We start from the raw sequence: 12,219 nt of genomic DNA on the forward strand, positions 1-12,219 counted from the left end.
TGCCGAGACACCCCGGGCAGCCGCCCAGGAGGAGCCCACCTTCCTAGTGGAATGGGCATTCACCGATTTCGGTAACGGCAAGCCTGCCGCGGAATGAGCCTGCTGAATTGTTTGACAAATCCAGCGTGCAATGGTCTGCTTGGAAGCAGGACATCCAATCTTATTGGAAGCGTATAAAATAAACAGAGACTCTGTTTTCCGCAATGGAGCCGTTCTGGCTACATAGATTTTCAAGGCTCTGACCACATCCAGAGACTTATCCGCAGCCAAAGCGCCAGTAGCCACTGGCACCACAATAGGTTGGTTAATATGAAAAGAGGAAACCACCTTTGGCAGAAATTGTTGTCGAGTTCTTAACTCAGCACGATCTTCATGGAAGATCAAATAAGGGCTCTTGTGAGACAAGGCCGCCAACTCTGACACCCGCCTAGCGGATGCCAATGCCAATAAAATGACAACCTTCCAAGTGAGGAATTTCAACTCCACTTTACGTAAAGGTTCAAACCAATGAGACCGAAGGAATGATAACACCACGTTAAGGTCCCAAGGGGGGCACAAAAGGAGGTTGGATATGCAACACCCCTTTCACAAAGGTCTGCACCTCAGGAAGTGAGGCCAGTTGTTTCTGAAAGAAAATGGACAAAGCAGAAATCTGTACTTTAATGGAGCCCAATTTAAGGCCCTCATCCACACCATTTTGTAGAAAATGGAGAAAACGGCCAAGGTCAAATTTCTCCACATGAGCTTTCTTGGACTCGCACCAGGAAATATATTTCCTCCAAATACGGTGATAGTGCTTCGACGTCACACCCTTCCTGGCCAGGATAAGAGTAGGTATGACTTCACTGGGAATACCCTTCTGGGCTAAAATCTGGCGTTCAACCGCCATGCCGTCAAACGTAGCCGCTGTAAGTCTTGATAGACGAACGGCCCCTGCTGCAGCAGGTCCTCGCGCAGAGGAAGAGGCCAGGGATCGTCGACCAGTAACGGCAGAAGATCCGGGTACCAAGTTCTCCTTGGCCAGTCCGGGACCACAAGGATCGCCGGAATGCTTGTCCTTTTTAGAAGCCTCAGCACCTTTGGGATGAGAGGAACCGGAGGGAACACATACACTGAGGGGAACACCCAGGGTGTTGTCAGTGCATCCACCGCGTCCGCCTGAGGGTCCCTGGACCAAGAACAATACCTCGGAAGTTTCTTGTTGAGGCGAGACGCCATCATGTCTATATGGGGAACCCCCAATCGCTTTGTCAGCAGCGTGAAGACCTCCGGATGGAGGCTCCACTCTCCTGGATTTAGGTCGTGTCTGCTGAGGAAGTCCGCTTCCCAGTTGTCCACTCCCGGAATGAATATTGCAGACAGAGCGCTTGTATGCCTCTCCGCCCAGCGAAGAATCTTTGTGGCTTCTGCCATTGCCGCTCTGCTTCTTGTGCTGCCTTGGCGGTTTACGTAAGCTGCTGCCGTGACATTGTCCGATTGAATCAGAACCGGCAGGTCTCGAAGAAGATGTTCCACTTGTAGAAGGCCGTTGTAAATGGCCCTCAGTTCCAGAACGTTGATGTGAAGATGAGTTTCTGGACTTGACCATCTTCCCTGGAAGGTCACCCCCAGAGTGACTGCCCCCCAACCTCGGAGACTTGCATCCGTGGTCACTAAGATCCAGTCCTGGATCCCGAACCGACGTCCTGCAAGGAGGTGAGAGCTGTTGAGCCACCACAGGAGGGAGATCCTGGTGTTGGGAGATAGAATTATCTTCCGGTGCATATGCAGGTGGGATCCGGACCACTTGTCCAACAGATCCCACTGAAACACTCTGGCATGGAACATCCCAAATTGGAGGGCCTCGTATGCCGCCACCATCTTTCCCAGCAATTGAATGCATTGATGAATGGAAACCGTTTTCGGTTTCAATAAGAGTTTTACCAAACTCTGAATTTCCAGAGCTTTCTCTACAGGGAGAAAAACCTTCAGCTGGATCGTGTCCAGAATCATGCCCAAAAACGCCAAACGGGTTGTCGGGATCAACTGTGACTTTTGCAAGTTCAGGAGCCAGCCGTGCTGTTGCAGAACTGACATGGCCAGTGCAATGTCCTGTAACAACTTGTCTTTGGACTTCGCCTTTATCAGGAGATCGTCCAAGTACGGGATAATTGTAACTCCTTGCCTGCGCAGGAGAACCATCATTTCTACCATTACTTTGGTAAAAATCCTCGGAGCCGTGGACAGACCAAACGGCAACATCTGAAACTGGTAGTGCGTATCCTGGATAGCAAACCTCAGGAATCTTTGGTGAGGAGGATAAATGAGGACATGAAGGTAAGCGTCCTTTATGTCCAAGGAGACCATGAACTCTCCCTCCTCCAGACTGGAGATCACCGCTCTGAGAGACTCCATCTTGAATTTGAATTTCTCTAGGAATAAGTTGAGAGATTTCAGGTTGAGAATAGGTCTCACCGAGCCGTCCGGCTTCGGCACCACGAACAGGCTTGAATAAAAGCCCTGCCCCTGCTGATCTAGGGGTACCGGGACCACAACCTGATTTAGACACAATTTTTGTACCGCAACGCAGACTAGTTCCCTTTCCTGAAGTGAAGCTGGCAAGGCTGATTTGAAAAACCGGCAAGGGGGCACGTCTTGAAACTCCAGTGTGTACCCCTGGGATACAATCTTCAACACCCAAGGGTCTAGACCCAAGCGAACCCAGACCTGACTGAAAAACCTGAGACGTGCCCCCACCTGAGCGGGTCCCTGTAATGGGGACCCGGCGTCATGCGGTGGGTTTAGGAGGAGTCGGGGAGGACCTCTGCGCCTGGACACCCGAGGAGGCGGGTGCCCTTTTTCCTCTACCTTTACCTCTGCTAGCCAGAAAGAAGTTGCCTCGGCCCCTTCTATACTTGTTGGGCCGTAAGGAATGCATTTGATAATTTGGCTGTTTCTTTTGCTGCGTAGGAACCGAGGGTAAGAAGGTAGATTTACCCGCGGTAGCTGCTGATACTAAATCAGTAAGGCCTTCACCGAAAAGTTCTCCTCCCTTGAAGGGAAGGGATTCCATATTCCTTTTGGAATCGGCGTCAGCATTCCACTGATGAGTCCAAAGCGCACGTCTAGCCGCAATGGACATAGCATTCGCCTTAGCACTAAGGAGGCCAGCGTCACGTACAGCCTCTTTCAAGTATGCAGCTGCATCTCTCATATAACCCAGCGTCACCTGGATGGAATCTCTATCTAGATTCTCCCAATCAGAAGATAAAGTGTCAGTCCACTTTTCAATAGCACTACTGACCCACGCGGACGCAATAAGAGGCCTGAGCAACGTCCCTGTAGTAGTGAAAATAGCCTTCAGGGTAGCCTCCTGCTTACGGTCCGCCGGCTCCTTAAGAGTCGTCGACTGAGCTGCAGGGAGGGCTACCTGTTTTGACAAACGCGCCAGGGCTTTGTCTACAGTGGGGGGATTCTCCCACGGGTCCCTATCCGACTCGGGAAAAGGGTATGCCACGTTGATTCTTTTAGGAATCTGAAACCTTTTATCAGGGTTACTTCTAATGCTATCAAAGAGAGCGTTCAGTTCAAAACAAGGAGGAAAAGTAACCGAGCGCTTTTTCTCCTTGTAAATCAGGACCTGGTTTCAGGTGTAATAGGGTCCTCATTAATATTCAAGATATCTTTAACAGCTACAATCATATACTGAATACTCTTAGCCAATCTTGGATCTAATCTGGAATCAGCATAATCGACATCGGCATCAGAGTCCGTGTCGGTACCTGTGTCAAGTAATTGGTCAAAACTACGTTTGTGTGACCCTGCAGGGTCTTGCAACTGTAATAAAGCGTCCTCTACTGTTCTCTTCCACACCTGGGATTGAGACGCAGACTCATCAAACTTTTGATTTAATGATGTGACACTAGCATGCAAAGCATTCAAAGTATTTAACCAATCTGCAGTCGGCGGTGCCGACATGGCCACTCCCAAAACATTTGGTGTCCCCAACAAATCGTTCCCCGAAGAGGAATAATCAGCCTGCGACATGTCGACACCTGAGAAACAGCACACACACCAAGCAGTGAGGGAACACAAAGGGAAAAAGCCAGCTCACACCCCAGCGCCAAATAAGCAGGTCTGTGAACACCAAAAGATGTCCCAGAGCTGTCTGCGCTTGTTTTACATAAATAAATATGCCCCCTCTTATGTCTGTTTAGCCCCCTGGTACTTGCTGCGAAGAGGAAGGCCCAGCGACTTCAGCTTGTGGAGGAGGAAATAACGCCAGTGAGCCGTGAGGAAGAAGCTCCGCCCCCAACATGGCGCGCTTCTTCCCGCCTTTATTATTTAATTACATGCCGGCGGGGGTTAGCGGGCAGTGCCAGGGCACTGTAGGATTATGCCAGCCTTATATATGAGGTAATATATACTCCCCAGGGCGCCCCCCCCAGCGGTGTGTAGTCAGCGGGAGCATGGCGCGCACTGTGCATAGCCGCTGTGCGGTACCTCTACAATGCCATCTTGGAAGATGAAGAGAAGTCTTCTTTCTTCTTATACTCACCTGTCTTCTGACTTCTGGCTTGAAGAGGGGGGACGGCAAGCTGTGGGAGGGAGCATCCAGGAGAGCCCGGCGTTCGTCTTCCCTCAGGAGCTGAAGGCATCCTGTCAGCAGCAGCAAAGCCCTGGAACTCATCAGAAGTGGGTCTAGACTGCTCTCCCCTCTTGCCCACGAAGCAGGGAGTCTGTAGCCAACAGATCTCCCCAAAATAAAAAACCTAACATTAAGTCTTTTCAGAGAAACTCTAGGAGCTCCTCCTAGTGCCTGTGTCTCGTCCGGGCACATTTCTAAAACTGAGTCTGGTGGGGGATATAGAGGGAGGAGCCAGGTCACGCCCCCTTTGAAAGTCTTAAAGTGCCCATGTCTCCTGCGGATCCCGTCTATACCCCATGGTTCTTTGAGCGGCCCAACATCCTCTAGGACGAAATAGAAATACCTTGAGACCGAGGTTGGAAAACACTGATCTAGAGACCACAAAGTCTTTTGAGTGAGGAACACCCCTACCGATGAACGTTTACCCGAAAATTTTGCTACACAAAATGAAACCTCGTCTTTGCCCTGCTCCAGTAAAACAGAAAATGTAGTGGTGCCCGCAGTCTGCCCAATTCCTCCGACTGCCCCTCTGCAAAACCCATCTGCCCATCAAGGCCAATTCCTTCCGGCATGGCTTCTGCTCTATTGACTCTGTATGTTATTTAACGATTTCTTATGAAATTATTATTTTTGTGCTTAAGTATGATGACTCTTCAATTCGCCACGGCTAAATTGGGATCACAAGTGGTACAAGACCCTGGTCTACATGCTAAGCAGAGCTAGATGCCTCCTCAGAGCTGAGGACTGTCTCAAGAGCTTAGTTGAGAGAAGTCTGCAGTAATCTGTAACATCCCTGCTTAGGAGGGTTGAGATCGTTATCTAATACCACTCCGGGGCAACAGAAGCCAAAGTCTGAGTGGCAGATGTGCAGAGATGCTCTACAGTTCACAAAGAGAAGCATGACATAGGGGGAGTTGTAGCAAGCCTTGGAGATAAAGTGGCTAGCACAGTCTTTGAAATGACAGATAGACGCTGACAGGTCATTTGGGCAACTCCTCCAGTTTCATCCCTCTCCAAGGCTTGATACATCTCCCCCAAGAGAGAAAGGAAATAACTGACACATTATGCTTGGCCATTTCAGCTGCTTTTTTTTTTTTTTTTTTTTTTTACAGCCTTTCAGTCTAAGAGCCGTGGGATACATACTCTATTGTCTGTGAATACGTTACCAAAGCTTAAGGAAAAGTCAGTGTTAGACTGAACAACTTATTTTACATTTATATATGAAAAAAATAATAATAATAAAAAAAATTATATATATATATATATATATATATATATATATATATATATATATATATAGTAAGTTTATTTAATTGATACACAGAGATTGCAAGAGCGACGGAACTCCTAAAGTCAATAGAAGTTGTGGAGTTTGGCTGTAAAGAACTAATTGGATAGGAGGAGAAATATCCACGCCTGATATCGCTCATACATTTCTGGTTGCAGGTGGGAAGATCTAGGCCTCCGGCTTCTAAGAGTTACAGAGTCTGGAATAAGACGAAAGGCTTTGCACACATTGGAACTATTATAACCCTGGCTGTTTCCCATCGCTGGGCAGGGGGGACATACAGCTATTAGCCGAGACACGGAACTTACATTCACCATTCTCCGCCTATTGCAAAGAGCACAACGCTGCTAATTCTGGATTATTACAATTTGGGCACTTTTGTGGGTACGGTATCCCGGCTGAAGCGTTTGCAGGGAGCACTAACGAGTACGTGTTCTGGGAATTATTACTGCAACTTCCAGGATTTCCCCATAATGTTCTAACCAGACTCAGCCTAAAATAAGCCAACAAACCGCAAATTCCGGGACCCTAAAAGCAGATGCCAGCCGCGCACGTCGCCGCCTTTATGGATACGGGACATAGGAAACGTGTCTTTTTTTTCATGAAAAGGACATTTTAGTCTGGTAAGAGGATCCGCACTGATTGATGAGTTTCTGATAGCAGGGGAAAGGGGGGGCTGGAGTGTTCATTAAAATTCAGGCCGCGTGTCTCCTAGTAACCACGCCATCCTCCCGAGGCCGGTTCCCAGGCACACTGCACCAGCAGAGCCTGTGCGCAGTACAACACCTTGAGAAAAAACATATCCCAAAACCCTGGATACAAATCAGAATACAAATTACCACCACAGAGCAATTTATTTAAAGCAGCGTTGTTATAACCCTCATCGTTCGCAGGGTTAAAATCACCCTATGTAGAAACGCCGTTCACCAGAGCCCCCGGCTGCACCCTCCTACCATTTCCCTGGGAAGGGGGGTCTGATCAGGGGGACCAAAAGGAAGAATGGACCCCCCCCTAGTTCAATGCACAATGTCAGGGTGACATGTCGGAGGGAGCACTTATCCCTCAGCCACTCCAGGAACACAATACGCTGCCCATCCGTCTGATTGGCAAGGAACATCTACAAGGGAACAGCACAAGATCAGGCTGGACCCCACGTGTCCTGTGTGGAACACTCAGGTGTGGATTAGGAGAAGGTGGAATCACTAAGGCAGGCTGACACAACACCTAAACATTTTGGGGCAAGTAACTGTGCACCTGGGCAGATAATGCTGCAATACAAATGGGGCAAATACACTTATGATGTCTGCGTGCAGGGTAAATACCGGCTGCTTCTGCATGTAGCCCACAAAGCAAGGATACGCCCCCTCCTAACTGTAATTCTCTCACCTGCCCCACCTGCAGCATAGCTGGCGTTACCCAAGTGCACATCTTACACCTAACCCACCTGCAGCGCAGCATGGCGTTACCCAGGTGCACATCTTATACCTGCCCCACCTGCAGCGCAGCATGGCGTTACTCAGGTGCACATTTTACACCTGCCCCACCTGCAGCGCAGCATGGCGTTACCCAGGTGCACATCTTATACCTGCCCCACCTGCAGCGCAGCATGGCGTCACTCAGGTGCACATCTTATACCTGCCCCACCTGCAGCGCAGCATGGCGTTACCCAGGAGCACATCTTATACCTGCCCCACCTGCAGCGCAGCATGGCGTTACTCAGGTGCACATTTTACACCTGCCCCACCTGCAGCGCAGCATGGTGTTACCCAGGTGCACATTTTACACCTGCCCCACCTGCAGCGCAGCATGGTGTTACCCAGGTGCACATCTTACACCTAACCCACCTGCAGCGCAGCATGGTGTTACCCAGGTGCACATCTTATACCTGCCCCACCTGCAGCGCAGCATGGCGTTACTCAGGTGCACATCTTACACCTGCCCCACCTGCAGCGCAGCATGGCGTTACCCAGGTGCACATCTTATACCTGCCCCACCTGCAGTGCAGCATGGTGTTACCCAGGTGCACATCTTATACCTGCCCCACCTGCAGCGCAGCATGGCGTTACCCAGGTGCACATCTTACACCTGCCCCACCAGCAGCGCAGTATGGTGTTACCCAGGTGCACATCTTACACCTGCCCCACCTGCAGCGCAGCATGGCGTTACCCAGGTGCACATCTTACACCTGCCCCACCTGCAGTGCAGCATGGTGTTACCCAGGTGCACATTTTACACCTGTCCCACGTCCAGCGCAGCATGGCGTTACCTAGGGGCAAATTTGCTCTTTTTTCAGCCCTTTTATGTGGTCACTAAACTTCATAGAGTACTAACGATGTCCAGCAATCCCTGTATTATAATTATTATTACTCATTTGCCCACCCTGTATAGGAGCGCTGTGTTACAGTGTATAGGAGGAGGGCTGTGTTACAGTGTATAGGAGGAGCGCTGTGTTACAGTGTATAGGAGGAGCGCTGTGTTACAGTGTATAGGAGGAGCGCTGTGTTACAGTGTATAGGAGGAGCGCTGCGTTACAGTGTATAGGAGGAGCGCTGTGTTACAGTGTATAGGAGGAGCGCTGCGTTACAGTGTATAGGAGGGCTGTGTTACAGTGTATAGGAGGAGCGCTGCGTTACAGTGTATAGGAGGAGCGCTGTGTTACAGTGTATAGGAGGAGCGCTGTGTTACAGTGTATAGGAGGAGCGCTGTGTTACAGTGTATAGGAGGGCTGTGTTACAGTGTATAGGAGGAGCGCTGTGTTACAGTGTATAGGAGGAGCGCTGCGTTACAGTGTATAGGAGGAGGGCTGTGTTACAGTGTATAGGAGGAGCGCTGTGTTACAGTGTATAGGAGGAGCGCTGTGTTACAGTGTATAGGAGGAGCGCCGTGTTACAGTGTATAGGAGGAGCGCTGTGTTACAGTGTATAGGAGGAGCGCTGTGTTACAGTGTATAGGAGGAGCGCTGTGTTACAGTGTATAGGAGGAGCGCTGTGTTACAGTGTATAGGAGGAGCGCTGTGTTACAGTGTATAGGAGGAGCGCTGTGTTACAGTGTATAGGAGGAGGGCTGTGTTACAGTGTATAGGAGGAGCGCTGCGTTACAGTGTATAGGAGGAGCGCTGTGTTACAGTGTATAGGAGGAGCGCTGCGTTACAGTGTATAGGAGCGCCGTGTTACAGTGTATAGGAGGAGGGCTGTGTTACAGTGTATAGGAGGAGCGCTACGTTACAGTGTATAGGAGGAGCGCTGTGTTACAGTGTATAGGAGGAGCGCTGTGTTACAGTGTATAGGAGGAGGGCTGTGTTACAGTGTATAGGAGGGCTGTGTTACAGTGTATAGGAGGAGCGCTGTGTTACAGTGTATAGGAGGAGGGCTGTGTTACAGTGTATAGGAGGGCTGTGTTACAGTGTATAGGAGGAGGGCTGTGTTACAGTGTATAGGAGGAGCGCTGTGTTACAGTGTATAGGAGCGCTGTGTTACAGTGTATAGGAGGAGCGCCGTGTTACAGTGTATAGGAGGAGCGCTGTGTTACAGTGTATAGGAGGAGCGCTGTGTTACAGTGTATAGGAGGAGCGCTGTGTTACAGTGTATAGGAGGAGCGCTGTGTTACAGTGTATAGGAGGAGCGCTGTGTTACAGTGTATAGGAGGAGCGCTGTGTTACAGTGTATAGGAGGAGCGCTGTGTTACAGTGTATAGGAGGAGCGCTGTGTTACAGTGTATAGGAGGAGCGCTGTGTTACAGTGTATAGGAGGAGGGCTGTGTTACAGTGTATAGGAGGAGCGCTGCGTTACAGTGTATAGGAGGAGCGCTGTGTTACAGTGTATAGGAGGAGCGCTGTGTTACAGTGTATAGGAGGGCTGCGTTACAGTGTATAGGAGCGCCGTGTTACAGTGTATAGGAGGAGGGCTGTGTTACAGTGTATAGGAGGAGCGCTACGTTACAGTGTATAGGAGGAGCGCTGTGTTACAGTGTATAGGAGGAGCGCTGTGTTACAGTGTATAGGAGGAGGGCTGTGTTACAGTGTATAGGAGGGCTGTGTTACAGTGTATAGGAGGAGCGCTGTGTTACAGTGTATAGGAGGGCTGTGTTACAGTGTATAGGAGGAGCGCTGTGTTACAGTGTATAGGAGGAGCGCTGTGTTACAGTGTATAGGAGCGCTGTGTTACAGTGTATAGGAGGAGCGCCGTGTTACAGTGTATAGGAGGAGCGCTGTGTTACAGTGTATAGGAGGAGCGCTGTGTTACAGTGTATAGGAGGAGCGCTGTGTTACAGTGTATAGGAGGAGCGCTGTGTTACAGTGTATAGGAGGAGCGCTGTGTTACAGTGTATAGGAGGAGCGCTGCGTTACAGTGTATAGGAGGAGGGCTGTGTTACAGTGTATAGGAGGGCTGTGTTACAGTGTATAGGAGGAGCGCTGCGTTACAGTGTATAGGAGGAGCGCTGTGTTACAGTGTATAGGAGGAGCGCTGTGTTACAGTGTATAGGAGGAGCGCTGCGTTACAGTGTATAGGAGGAGCGCTGTGTTACAGTGTATAGGAGGAGCGCTGTGTTACAGTGTATAGGAGGAGGGCTGTGTTACAGTGTATAGGAGGAGCGCTGTGTTACAGTGTATAGGAGGAGCCCTGCGTTACAGTGTATAGGAGGAGCGCTGTGTTACAGTGTATAGGAGGAGCGCTGCGTTACAGTGTATAGGAGGGCTGTGTTACAGTGTATAGGAGGAGGGCTGTGTTACAGTGTATAGGAGGAGCGCTGTGTTACAGTGTATAGGAGGAGGGCTGTGTTACAGTGTATAGGAGGAGCGCTGTGTTACAGTGTATAGGAGGAGGGCTGTGTTACAGTGTATAGGAGGAGCGCTGTGTTACAGTGTATAGGAGGAGCGCTGTGTTACAGTGTATAGGAGGAGCGCTGTGTTACAGTGTATAGGAGGAGCGCTGTGTTACAGTGTATAGGAGGAGCGCTGTGTTACAGTGTATAGGAGGAGCGCTGTGTTACAGTGTATAGGAGGAGCGCTGTGTTACAGTGTATAGGAGGAGCGCTGTGTTACAGTGTATAGGAGGAGCGCTGTGTTACAGTGTATAGGAGGAGCGCTGTGTTACAGTGTATAGGAGGAGCGCTGCGTTACAGTGTATAGGAGGAGCGCTGTGTTACAGTGTATAGGAGGAGGGCTGTGTTACAGTGTATAGGAGCGCCGTGTTACAGTGTATAGGAGGAGCGCTGTGTTACAGTGTATAGGAGGAGCGCTGTGTTACAGTGTATAGGAGGAGCGCTGTGTTACAGTGTATAGGAGGAGCGCTGTGTTACAGTGTATAGGAGGAGCGCTGCGTTACAGTGTATAGGAGGAGCGCTGTGTTACAGTGTATAGGAGGAGCGCTGTGTTACAGTGTATAGGAGGAGCGCTGCGTTACAGTGTATAGGAGGAGCGCTGTGTTACAGTGTATAGGAGGAGCGCTGTGTTACAGTGTATAGGAGGAGCGCTGCGTTACAGTGTATAGGAGGAGCGCTGTGTTACAGTGTATAGGAGGAGCGCTGTGTTACAGTGTATAGGAGGAGCGCTGTGTTACAGTGTATAGGAGGAGCGCTGTGTTACAGTGTATAGGAGGAGCGCTGTGTTACAGTGTATAGGAGGAGCGCCGTGTTACAGTGTATAGGAGGAGCGTTGTGTTACAGTGTATAGGAGGAGCGCTGTGTTACAGTGTATAGGAGGAGCGCTGTGTTACAGTGTATAGGAGGAGCGCTGTGTTACAGTGTATAGGAGGAGCGTTGTGTTACAGAGTATAGGAGGAGCGCTGTGTTACAGTGTATAGGAGGAGCGCTGTGTTACAGTGTATAGGAGGAGCACTGTGTTACAGTGTATAGGATGAGCGATGTATTACAGTGTATAGGAGGAGCGCTGTGTTACAGTGTACAGGAGGAGCGCTGTGTTACAGTGTATAGGAGGAGCGCTGTGTTACAGTGTATAGGAGGAGCGCTGTGTTACAGTGTATAGGAGGAGCGCTGTGTTACAGTGTATAGGAGGAGGGCTGCGTTACAGTGTATAGGAGGAGCGCTGTGTTACAGTGTATAGGAGGAGCGCTGTGTTACAGTGTATAGGAGGAGCGCCGTGTTACAGTGTATAGGAGGAGCGCTGTGTTACAGTGTATAGGAGGAGCGCTGTGTTACAGTGTATAGGAGGAGGGCTGTGTTACAGTGTATAGGAGGAGCGCTGTGTTACAGTGTATAGGAGGAGGGCTGTGTTACAGTGTATAGGAGGAGCGCTGCGTTACAGTGTATAGGAGGGCTGCGTTACAGTGTATAGGAGGAGCGCTGT

General features: G+C 50.0%; 1 protein-coding gene across 1 annotated transcript in view; it reads right to left on the minus strand.

Moving 5' to 3' along the window:
• KIAA1549 (KIAA1549 ortholog) overlaps nucleotides 1-12,219 on the minus strand; it is an 89,406-nt gene that overhangs the window by 43,228 nt on the left and 33,959 nt on the right. The gene's annotated exons all lie outside the window — the stretch shown is intronic.

This window comes from Pseudophryne corroboree, chromosome 6 (assembly GCF_028390025.1).
Source record: "Pseudophryne corroboree isolate aPseCor3 chromosome 6, aPseCor3.hap2, whole genome shotgun sequence".
Classification (NCBI taxonomy): Eukaryota; Metazoa; Chordata; class Amphibia; order Anura; family Myobatrachidae; genus Pseudophryne; species Pseudophryne corroboree.